The sequence below is a fragment of the Papio anubis genome, chromosome 6, assembly GCF_008728515.1.
Source record: "Papio anubis isolate 15944 chromosome 6, Panubis1.0, whole genome shotgun sequence".
Lineage (NCBI taxonomy): Eukaryota > Metazoa > Chordata > Mammalia > Primates > Cercopithecidae > Papio > Papio anubis.
This window is the reverse complement of record NC_044981.1, coordinates 68,764,495-68,777,209: the sequence shown is the minus strand read 5'-3', so window position 1 is coordinate 68,777,209 and position 12,715 is coordinate 68,764,495. Positions and strand designations below refer to the sequence as shown.

The following is a 12,715-nucleotide window of genomic DNA, read 5'->3' as shown; positions in this document are numbered from 1 at the left end:
GCAGAATGTTTTTTTGTGTCAAATGTGTGAAAAAAATTTACCCACATAATAACTCCACACCATAGTGTGGCTGCTAATGCCATCCTTCCACATGATTGAGAACTGCTTGATACAGAAACTAGTGTTAACAAGAGTGAAACCCATATTATTTGTTCTCCATGTAATACAGGAGGAATTGAAGAATTATAAAGCTACTAACACAAAACTTAGCAACCTAGCAGGTCTTCAGAAATACACTTTTATGCCAGACTACACCCAAATGCCATGCTCAGAAAGCAATCCGGAGTGTTTTTATTATGGAGTTTCTTACTTTGCTTACTCAGGCTTACCTCCCATCACTCTCCAATGCTCCCTCCACTCCAGCCAAGCCAACTGCCCTCATAAACAAAGCTCACTCCACCTACAATGCTTATTCCTCTATGTGAAGTTCTATTCTACTGCCCAGAATGGTGTATCTCACCTGATACCTGAAGCTTACCTTGGTTCAGGAGATTCTGAGTTTCTTGAGAATAAGAACTCTGTCTTCTTGTATTTCCAATTTCTTACATAGTGCTAAGCATATTGTAAAGATGAAATGATAACCCCAGGTCACAGTATTCACTCCTATCTCGAACTCCTTTTCTACTGCTGTAACCACAGAGATATGTAATTACAACTACAATAGGTTAAACACAGTCATTTTTCATGAATGTAAATGGTATCTCCTCTAGCAGGCTATAAGAGTCTGTTTTATCCCTGCATTTGTCGTAATAGCTAGCATGATGTTATACAAGTGGAAACTTTTCCTTACATACTTGTCAATTGTCTGATTGTAGTATCTATTATTTTTCTTTTTTAATTTTTTTACTTTATTTTATTACCATCCAAGTTATGATAGACAATCACTATAGACTGGAACTTCTCCATTTAGGCAGACTAAATGCCTGCATGGCCATGCTGCCAGGTCTCCAAAGGATGCCTGACTTTGTAAGCACCTAGATTAAAAACAGCATCCTGTTCTCAGTCCTGGGTCTGGGAAAATGTCTGCAGCTTTTCCCAGTATCTTTCTCTCACAGCATCTCCAAGCCTCTCCCCAAGTTAGCTCCAAGACTTGGGAGAAATAAAGTGCTGTCCCTCAGCCTGGGCTGCTCAGATCCCTAGGGGAAAGGTGAGTCACAGAGGGAGACTCTCTGCCTCTCTCATGTACTGGGACTTCACTCACTTTTATCAGCCAGATGCTGTCAGAGGGGCTGTTTGCTTTTGTTCTCCTCCCCGGGATCTGGGATGTCCTTCATGATTCCAGTGGATTCCCACTTTCCTTCTTGAATTAAAGCTCACAGAGTTTATCTTTATACACTATCTTGCTATTTCCAAGTGAGTGAGGCACGCTAAAAGTCTCTACCATCTTGCGGGGAAGAAAAAAAAACACTAGCTTCTTTTAAAAGAACCATTATATTAATAGTATTGCTAATTATCAAATGATAATTATATGCAAGGACTGTGATCAGCACTTTATATACATTATTTACTTTATACCTCATAATTAACTTTGAGATAAATAATATCATCTCTATTTCCTAGATGAGAAAACTAAAGTTTAATGGAGGTGTTGATTTTCTCAAGGTCACACAGCTGTTAAATATAGTGACTGTATAATTTATTGTTAGCCAGAATACATCTGAGTATGAGCAAAATTACTAAAATAGTTAAGATATATACTTTATGAAACATTTATTTATTAACTGACAACTGGTTTTATTAAACTGGTAAATCTGTAAAATCATTTTATTCAAAAATTATTTTTAATAAAATTAATATAAATAAATTGTAATTTTAAAAAACAAACATGTAAACAAATTAAAAATATATTGATTGGTTGAATATTAAAAATAGCATACATTGAGTAACTATTCTTGATACATATTTCTATCCTAAAATAATATTTTTGAGAAATTTTTTCATTTTTTTAAGATTTTTACAAAATATCTTGCAATATTTTGCAAAATTGTATTTTATGACAAGTAAATTTGAAATTATAACTTTTAATTTAACTTTCTATAGAAAATATACTTTACTGAGAAACATATTTTCCAAAGGTTTGACGTACTCAGAAAAATGCCTGCTAAATGAAGGTTATTCTCATTTCTATTTTTATTTTTTATGTTGAAATAGATTAATTTTACAGCACAAGTAATTTCATTCAGAGATCTCCAGCGAACTTCATTCTGCACAAAACTTATTAAAATAAGTTGTCTCTATGATCCTTTGAATACTTTTCCAAATTTTGACACTGCAAAATTGTAGGCCCTCTCAATTTCATCTCAATTCCAAAACAGAATTTTTAAACTGTTCAATTAAAATAGGAGTTTTATTAAAAGTTTTTTCCCACAAGTCAGGATATTCTAAAATACCATTATAGAATTTACAAATTAAATCTTAAATCCATCAGAGCTCATGTCATTTAATTGGATCATTTTCTTCTTTTCTTTAGGGACATAAACATCATTGTTTTCCTGTTGCAAGCACTGTTCTTGATAATTGCAATTTGTTAAAAAGCTTTGAAACCTTATTTTAGCACTACATTTATTAAATATTTTGATTAAAGATTTCCAACAAACTTTAAAAAAAAATGAGCCAACATTTAAAGGACATCTTTACAAACACCGCAATTCCATTGTAAACTAGATTGGTTCCAGCTCAAGCATATTTTAGCATCTAATTATTGGTAGGTACAGGGAAAAAATATGCATTGCCTTGTTTTGTTCAATGTCACCGTTTTCACAAAGAATTATAGTTCAGTTATTCTAAATGTGTGTTTAAATAATTATAAATTTTGACAATCAATTCCAAATGGAGATCTCTATATATCTTTTAATTTCATAAGAGCACTATGTATATTACGACAAGATGCTCCCCCAAAATCTGCAGTCATAGTGTTAGACAGTTTATACTCAGTGCTGAATTTTTAAATTGAATTTACAATAGGATTTTATGGCAACTCTAAATTTTATTTTCTTAGAAATAGAGCCAAGATGAAAAAAAGGCCTTATATTGACCTTAGCATAGGTTTTTGCACATTTTTAGAGTTTACAAATTTGTTAATAATTTTTTTTTTAGATTTTTTGTAAGGAAAAATAATTTTAGATTTATTTTCATTTGAAGCGCAATCCAATTACTCTCTTCAGCAATGTTACCTTATAAAATAACTAACGTGTAAAGCATATCAGGATTACAAATATGAATGAACCAAATACACTTTCTACAATAAGAACTTAAAAAACTTGAAATAACTATGTCTACACCAAATAAGCTGGAAGTATTGGAAATTACAAGTTGTAAACTTGTGCTATTGATCAGATAAAACTCATGTTTCTGAGAATTGGGTTGTTTTCAGCAATAAAACGCACTATTAGAAAGCGATCAAGTCAATAATTGCATAGATACCTTGTATGTAACTCAGTAGACATATTTTCACTCTGTAGGATATTCATATTGATATTTTAAATCCAAACTGTAATATAATCCTGTTACAAACAATGATCTCAAAAAAATAAAATAAAATAAAATAAGGAATATATTTCAGTGATAGCACTACTTCCTCTCCCTTCTCTCAGCACAAATATTCCTTTGTCCACTTGCCAGACAGCTTCAAAACCTAAACGTGAACAGGTCAACTTTAAAGCATCTAGGGGCTCTCATTGTTATAGAATTAACTACAGCTCCTTAGCATGACACACAAAACCCCGCACCTTCAGATCCTGATTTATTTTCCAGCTCCCTCTCTCTTTCCCATGTTGTGCCTCATGGCAACCTTCCCACCTCTCTGCCTTGGCATGTGCTGTTTCCTGTGCCTACATCATTCTTTCCCATCTGCTCAGCCAGCTCTTACCCGGTATTCAAGGCCCACATCAAATGTAACCTCTTCTTGGTAGATAATTAAACACACCTTCATTTATTATACACCTAAAACCTTATACATAACATATTTTAAAAGTTATTTTTAGATAATGGACTCCGCATCCAGGCAATACGTTTCTAAAGGCGGAAATTTTTAATTATTAATTTTTGTCTCTTTGGTTACTGCTTGATCATTTCTTTTTACTTCAACTGAATAATTAAACACATGTTCTATTTTATTTTACAAACTTTAACTCAGGAATTTCCATAGATATGAACAAACTATGTCTCAGAGCGAAAGCTGATCACCAATAGATGATGTTAGTAACTGTAGCAGATTGCTACACATTTGGTTATTGTGCACCTCATTCATTGATGTGCTTTCTATAGGTATGGGTTAACTGTTTTTCAAACATTAGAAACTTTTTAAGACACTGTAAGTGTAGACATAGTGAGAATGTTTAAAGTGATATTAAAAGGCATAAAAATACAAGGGAAATAAAAGCAGAAAAAGGTAAAACTGATAGTGGAGATAAAAAAGGCAAATGTTGCACATACATAAAGGATGAGTTGTTTAACAATAGGAACAATTGTAGAGAATAAAGGACAAACTACGTAAGCAAGAGCTGTAGTATGGCTTTGTGGTGACAATAATCCAAATAATCAAAATATGAGTTCCATAAGGACAGAGACAATGGGTAAGTTTTCAGCTCGGTTTACCATACCTGGCACATAGTACTCCGTACTTATTTGTTGAATAAGTTAATGAATCAACCAATCAACCAAAGTTGAGGAAATTGGCCAAATTGACATTTTAGTGCATATTTAGAGGATCAGCAATAATGGTTCTTAAAGCCTGAAGGGAAAACTTAAAAGTGAAGCTAGATGAAAGTGCTACTGTTCATGATCTATTACTACCCAGGAATAATTCACTGAGTTAAAGACCCTTTAAAGTCTTCTGAAAAAAAGTGTGCGGCCAGATAGTACATGCCAAAACTACTGCTGCTAAGGAGCTCTCCACCACATTAGAGGAAAGAGGCTACGAACCTCACTGGTGTCTCAATCTAGGAAAATAATTGATTTTTTAAAAGATGCCTAAAAAACTGTCAACAAGAATTATAGTATGCATTGGTTTACAAATGGGCAGAAAAAAAATTATCTACTCATCTTCATGTCTTCATGCCAAGGTGAAAGAGAGATCTTAGCCTTGCAGATCAGTGGTGTCTCACCTTTTTCAAGTATAAGAGACCCTGTTCCCTTACTCTGTCTCCTTTGAGTAAATGTTCAGTCATTCAAATTTTCTCCCATCTCCATGCTCACCTTCAAGGTGGATCTCGGTTAAAGATACAAGTGAAGAAAAATAGAAGGTTTATAAGGCTTCATTGTGGGGGAGGAACAACATAAATGTCCTTGTCTTGCCCTGTGTCATTTGGGATCTCTGTTCTTCATAGTGCTGTCCCTTGACAGCCTCATCATTGGCACCCTGTTGGTCTCCAGGCAACTGGTGTTCTCTTGTTTGCATATCTTGCTGAGCCAGCCCTACATTAGCTTATACTTGCACTGTGGGTCTCCTATGAGGTCTGTCTATAACTTCTCTTCAGTCTCTGCCTCAACAAGTTTCCTTTTCTCCAGTCCTTGTGAAACATCAGTTTGTCTTAATTAGAATAAGTCTCTGCCAAGTTAACCAGTCAAATTTTTAACTATATTCGCCCTCTCCCTCAGAGCATGTCAGAATTTCTATGACATCAGAGTCCGAGGTCAGTCTTGAGAATTCCCAGTCAAGCTTATTTATCCAGACATCTTCTTTGGCTACTGCTAAACTAATGGACGTCATTACTCTAATCCCACTATGTTATTTTGAGACCATAAGCTAAGGCAGTGTCTTTCTAGGTTTCCAAAAGAGAGAGTGATCTAATATTCCTCAGCTTTAGACTTTAAGGTAAAGAATACAACTTGTTCCCTGATGTTTGGGTCCAAAGTAAGAAGTCCTGTCATATATTTGACCTCCGTCTTCCTCTTCCCACAATCCCATGGAAAATGCAGGTGGCTTCCTACTTCCTCTTTCCCTCTTAGTAGAACTTTGTCCACACCTTGCCCTGCTTCTTCTGGAGAAAAGATACTTGTCTCAGTCTTAATTGCAAAGTGCTATCCTTTCTTTACAATGAGAGAAACTTGTGATCTGCTTCAGCCAACTGTAGTTCTTCATAAAGAAATTGGATCTTGGAAAAATAAAGACAAGAATTTATTAGCACTTCTTTTTTTTTAATTTTAACCTATTTATTATTATAATTTTGTTAGGCGTTATAAAAGCATAACGGGTAGGTTTGAGCATATGATATGTATACTTGTGCCATGTTGGTGTGTTGCACCCATCAACTCGTTTATTTACATCAGGTATAACCCCAATGTAATCCCTCCCTCCCATGATAGGCCCCGGTGTGTGATGTTCCCCTTCCTGAGCCCAAGTGATTCATTGTTCAGTCTCTGCACCTATGAGTGAGAACACGCGTGTTTGATTTCTGTTCTTGGTGATAGTTTGCTAAGAATGATGGTTTCCAGCTGCATCCATGTCCCTACAAAGGACACAAACTCATCCTTTTTATGTTTTGCATAGTCCATGGTGTATATGTGCCACATTTCTTTTTTTTTTACAAATTTAAAAACTATTTTTATTACAAGTGAAGTTCAAAATAGTCAGGTGGGGTACATATATGGTAGTAAAAGTAAAGAGCAAAGACATATTTGCCAGAAAAATTTTATGAGAAAGAATGTTTCAAGAACAAAGTGAAAGGGTGTATGATCAGCGAAGGGACACAAGAGAGAATTCTATAAATCCATATTAAAATATCTACTTGCCTATCACATCTGGATGGCTAATCAGTATTCATTATTGCAGCTCTTAATGAGAAATAATTTAGACTGTAAAAACAACAAGATCACATATAGTTATTGAGACCCCAAAGTGACTCATCCATCTGCTGAGTTTTTCTCTTATTAAGTCTTGTATTTATATTATTTATGTGTTACAAATCACCCTCAGCATCATATTGGCTACTGTTCCTATCCATTCCCCGCCTTTACTCTACCATGTGCCCTGACAGATTTTTCCTTGTGGAGCGGTATCCCAGACTTTCTGCATATTGGTTCCCGCTATGTTTAACAATGGGAGTCATCGACAAGAGAGATCAGAGCATGGGAGGAGAGAAGACTCTAGTGGACACTCACTCCTTTGTCTCTCTCTGCTGTTTCATAGTTGTTGCAGAAATTTTCTTTGTCTACAACTTTTTTTTTTTTTTAATTTATTTATTATTATTATACTTTTAAGTTGTTGTAGGGTACATGTGCATACCATGGTTTGTTACATATGTATACTTGTGCTTATGTTGGTCTCTTGCTAAAAATCGCATCAACTCTGTCATTTATTGCCAGGTATGTTCCCAATGCAAATCCTCCTCCCTCCCTCCCCCATGATAGGGCCCCTGTGTGGTGGATGTTCCTCCTGTCCAAGTGATTCATTGTTCAGTTCCCACCTTAAGGAGTGGAGGTACCATGTGGTGGTTGGTTTCTGTTCTTGTGATAGGCTTGCTTAAGAATGATGTTTCAGGCCAAGACCATGTCCCTACAAAGGTCTGAACCCCAACCTTTTTTTATGGCTGCATAGTATTCCATGGTGTGCAAAGCACACATGTTTAATCCAATCTGTCACTGATGGACATTTGTGTTGATTCCAAGTTTTTATTAGAATAGTGCTAGCAAACATACGTGCAGTATGTGTCTTTATAGCATAATTTATAACTTTGGGTATATCCCCAGTAATGGGATGGCTGGGTCATATGCATCTAGTTTTCCTAGATCCTGAGGAATCGCCACTGCTTTCCATAATGGTTGAACTAGCTTACAATCCCACCAACAGTGTGTGCACCTGCCTCTCCACATCCCTCCAGCAACCTGTTGTTTCCTGACTTTAATGATCATTATTCTAACTGGGTGAGATGGCATTCCATTGTGGTTCTTTGATTTGCATTTCCTCTGATGGCCAGTGATGTGATGAGCATTTTTCATATGTCTGTTACGTATTAATGTCTCTTTTGGTCGTTCATATCCTTTGCCCTACCTCTTTTTTGATAAAGGTTTTTTCTTGTAAATTTGTTTGAGTTCTTTGTAGGTTCTGATATTAGCCTTTGTCAGATGAGTAGATTGCAAAAATTGTTTTCCACCAGGTAGCCTGTTCACTCTGATGGTAGTTTCTTTGCTGTGCAGAAGCTCTTTAGCTTTAATTATCCCATTTGTCAATTTTAGCCAAGCGCCGTTGTTTTTGGTGTTTTAGACATGAAGTCTTGCCCATGCCTATGTCCTGAAATGGTACTACTCTAGGTTTTCCCTCTAGATTTTATGGTATTAGGGTCTTAACATTTAAGTCTCTAATCCATCTGGAATTAATTTTCTATAAGGAGTGAAAGAGAGAACCAGTTTTGCTTTCTACTTACATGTTTCTAATTTTCCCAGTAATCACATTTATTAAATAGGGAACCTTTTCTCTCAGCTTCTGCATTTTTCTCTCAGGTTTGTCAAAGATCATACTGTGGTATGTGTGGTATTTATTTCTGAGACTCACAGTTCCACCCATTTGTCTATATCTCTGTTTTGGTACCAGTACCATGCTGTTTTGGTTACTGTAGCTCTAGGTAGAGTTTGAAGTCAGAAATGCGGATGCCTCCAGCTGCATCTTTTGACTTAGGATTGTCTTGGAGATGCGGGGCTCTTTGGTTCCATATGAACTTTTAAAGAAGTTCCAATTCTGTGAAGAAACTCATTGGTAGCTTGATGGGGATGGCATTGAATCTATAAATGCCTGGCAGTAAGGCCATTTCAATGATATTGATAATTTCCTATCCATGAGCACGGTATGTTCTTCCATTTGTTCACAGTCTCTCTTTTACTGAGCAGTGGTTTGTAGTTCTCCTTGAAGAGGTCCTTTTACATCCCTTTGTAAGTTGGATCTCTTAGGTATTTATTCTCTTTGAAGCAATTGTACCGGAAGTTCATTCATGATTTGGCTCTGTGTTTGTCTGTTATTGGTGTATAAGAATGCTTGCGATTTTTGTACACATCTTGTATCCTGAGATTCTTTGCTGAAGTTGCTTATCAGCTTGCTAAGATTTTGGCTGAGACAATGGGGTTTTCTAAAGAGGCAAAATCATGTCATCTGCAAACAGGGATGTACTTGACTTCTTCTTTTCCCTAACTGGAATACCCCTGATTTCTTTGCCCAATTGCCCTAGCTGCCAGAACTTCCAACACTATGTTGAATAATAGGAGTGGTGAGAGAGGGCATCCCCTGTCTTGTGCCAGTTTTCATGGTTCTGTGCTCCTGCCCATTCAGTATGATATTACGGGGTTGCTCATGTAGCTCTTATTATTTTGAGGTACGTTCCATCAATACCGAATTTATTGAGTGTTTTAGCATGAAAGGCTGTTGAATTTTATCAAAGCCTTTTCATCTATGTTGAGATAATCATGTGGTTCTTGTCTTTGGTTCTGCCGCTAGATTATGCTTCTTATTGATTTGCTAATGTTGAACCAGCCTGCAAAATCGTGTGATGAGCCCACTTGATCATGGTGGATAAGCTTTTTGATGTGTTGTTGAATCCGGGTTTGCCAGTATTTTATTAGGATTTCGTACCATGTTCATCAGGATATTGGTCTAAAAATCCTCTTTTTTTGTTGTGTCTCTGCCAGGCTTTGGGTATCAGGGATGATAAGTAATTTATACAAAATGAGTGCTAGGGAGGACTCTTTTCATTGATTGGAATAATGAAGGACGGTACCGCAACTCCTCCTTTGTACCTCTGTTGGTAGAATCTAGCTGTGAATCCATCTTGGTCCCCGACTTTTTTTATTGGTAGGCTATTAATTATTGCCTCAATTTCTGTCAATGGTTGGTCTATTCAGGATCCCCAACTTCTCTCCTGGTTTAGTCTCCCGAAGAGTGGGTGTCCATGGAACAGCTCCATTTTCTAGATTTCCACTTTATTTATGCAGGTGTTTACAGTATTCTCTGATGGGCCATTTCTGTGTAATTTTATGTCCCTTTATCATTTTTAATTGCTACGACGGATTCTTTTTCTCTCTTTTTCTTTATTGTCTTGCTAGTGGTCTGTCAATCTTTTGTTGATCTTTCAAAACCAACTTCTGGATTCATTGATTTTTTGAGGTTTTTATGTCTCTATCTCCTTCAGTTCTGCTCTGATCTTAGTTATCTCTTTGCCTTCAGTTTTGTCGTGTTTGCTCTTTTGCTTCTCTAGTTCTTTTAATCATGATGTTAGAGTGTCAATTCTTAGATCTTCCTGCTTTCTCCTTGTGGGCACTTAGTGCTATGCACATTTGCTTTTAAATGTGTCCTGAGATCCTGGTATGTTGTGGCTCCTTTGTTCATTGGTTTCAAAGAACATCTTTATTTCTGCCTTCATTCTCTGTTATAGACCCAGTAGTCACCAGAGCAGGTTGTTCAGCTCTAGTTTGAGCGGTTTTGATTGAGCTCTTAGTCCTGAGTTCCAGGCTTAGATTGCACTGTACAGGCCCAGGAGAGACAGTTTGCTATACTCTGCTCCTTGCACATTTGTTGAGGAGTGATTTACTCCAATTATGTGGTCAATTTTGGAGTAAGTTCCATGTGGTGCTGAGAAGAACGAGGTTCTGTTGGATTTGGGGTGGAGAGCTCTATAGATGTTCCATGCTAGGGTCTGCTTCTGCTGCAGAGATGAGTTCAATCTCTGGATATCCCTTGTTAATCCTTTCTGTCTCTTGCCATGGATTCTGTCTAATGCTGACAGTGGAGTGTTGAAGTCTCCCCATTTTATTGTGTATGGGGTCTAAGTCTCTTTGTAAGTCTCTCAAGGACTTGTTTTATGAATCTAAGTCTATTGGTGGCTATATGTTTTAGGAGAGTTAGCTCTTCTCCTGTTGGAATTGATCCCTACCTGGCCATGTAATGGCCTTCTTTAATCTCTTTTGATCTTTGAGCTATAAGCCAAAGCCTGTTTTATCAGAGACTAGGATTGCAACCCCTGCTTTTTTTTTTTGTTCTCCATTTACTGGTAAATCCTCCTCCTCCATCCTTTTATTTTTGAGCTCTGTATGTCTCTATGGGTCTCCTGAATACAGCAGACTGATGGTCTTGACTTTATCCAGCGCTTGCCAGTTCAGTTCTTTTCATTGAGCATTTAGTCCATTTACCAGGCTGGATGACAGCACGTGAACTTGATCCTGCCATTATGATATTAACTGGTTATTTTGCTCAGTTGATGCAGCTTCTTCCTAGCCTCGATGGTCTTTAAGATGGCATGTTTTTGCCATGGCTGGTACCGTTGTTCTTTCCATGTTGAGTGCTTCCCTTCAGGGTCTCTTGTGGCAGTCCAGGGAAAATGTCTCTAAGCATTTGCTTATCTGTAAAGGATTTTTATTTCTCCTTCACTTATGAAACTTAGTTTTATTTGATATAAAGTCTTGGTTGAAAATTCTTTCTTTTAAGAATGTTGAATACGCGCCCCACTCTCTCTCTGGCTTGAGAAATTTCTGCCGAGATCTGCTGTGAGTCTGATGGGCTTCCCCTTTGTGGGTAACCTGACCTTTCTCTGGCTGCCCTTAAGATTTTTCCTTCATTTTAACCTCTGGTGAACGTCTGGCAATTATGTGTCTTGATGCTCTTCCAGGAGCATCTTTGTATGCTCTCTGTATTTCCTGATTTGAATGTTGGCCCGCCCTACTAGGTTGTGGAAGTTCTCCTGGATGATATCCTGTTATGTTTTCCTGGTTCCATTTTCTCCCCTCACTTTCAGGCACCCTTCAATCAGACGTAGATTTGGTCTTTTACATAATCCCATACTCTTGCAGGCTTTGTTCATTTCTTTTTCTTTCTTTTTCTTTTTGGTTTCTCTTTCTCGCCTATTTCATTCATTTCGATCCTCAATCGCTGATAAGCAATTCTCTTCCAGTTGATCGACAGTTACTGAAGTGCCTTGTGCATTTGTCACGTATTTCTCGTGTCATGGTTTTCATCTCTCTTTTCATTTCGTTTAGACCTTCTCTGCATTAATTACTCTAGCCACAATTCTTTTCCACTTTTTTCATGATTTCAGTTTCTTTATGCCTGGGTAATGCGTAATTAGCTCTGAGAAATTTGATGGACTGAAGCCTTCTCATCTGCCAAAAGTCATTCTCCCGCCCCAGCTTCTCTTTGATCTCATGTTGGCTTATGAGTTACGCCTCCTTTACCAGGGGATGTTTTGCACTTAATCTCCAGCTTTTCTGCCCTGCTTTTTTCCCCCATCTTTGTGGCTTTTATCTGCCTCTGGTCTTTGATGATGGTGATGTACTGATGGGGTTTTTGAGGTGTAGTGTCCTCCTGATAGTTTTCCTAACAATGTGACCCTCAGCTGTAGGTCTGTTGGAGATTGCTTGAGGTCCACTGCAGACCCTCTGGGTATCAGCAGCAGAGGCTGCAGAAGATAGAATATTTCTGAACAGCGAGTACCTGTCTGGTCTCCTGCTTTGAAGCTTCCTCCTCAGGGTGTACTCCACCCTGTGGGGAGGTGTGGGGTGTCAGGACTGCTCCCTAGTGGGGATGTGTCTCCCAGTTAGGGCTACTCAGGGGTCAGGGACCCAATTTGAGCAGGCAGTCTTCCTTCAGATCTCAACCTCCGTAAAGGGAGATCCACCGCTCTCTGCCGTCAGATGAGTCGTTTGGCGCCTGCAGAGCTCTCTGCTGCTGCTGCTGTTGCTGCAGGCGGTGGTGTAGCTGTGCCCCTGTCCTCAGCAGTGGAGTCTACAGAAAGAGCTG

At 37.7% G+C, this 12,715-nt stretch overlaps 1 long non-coding RNA gene across 2 annotated transcripts in view; it reads right to left on the bottom strand.

Annotated features, from left to right (window-relative positions):
- The window catches only part of LOC103883795, a 100,867-nt gene extending 94,747 nt beyond the window's left edge, over positions 1 to 6,120 (bottom strand). The window contains exons 1-2 of one of the 2 annotated variants that reach the window (XR_001901905.3): positions 5,197 to 6,120; positions 479 to 627 (exon numbers count right to left, since the gene is read on the bottom strand). This is a non-coding gene — a long non-coding RNA (uncharacterized LOC103883795). Of the gene's footprint in view, positions 1 to 478; positions 628 to 1,201; positions 1,497 to 5,196 lie in introns of those variants that run through there. The other variant, XR_001901903.3, reaches the window with a different exon arrangement.
- Positions 6,121 to 12,715: the final 6,595 nt, after the last annotated feature.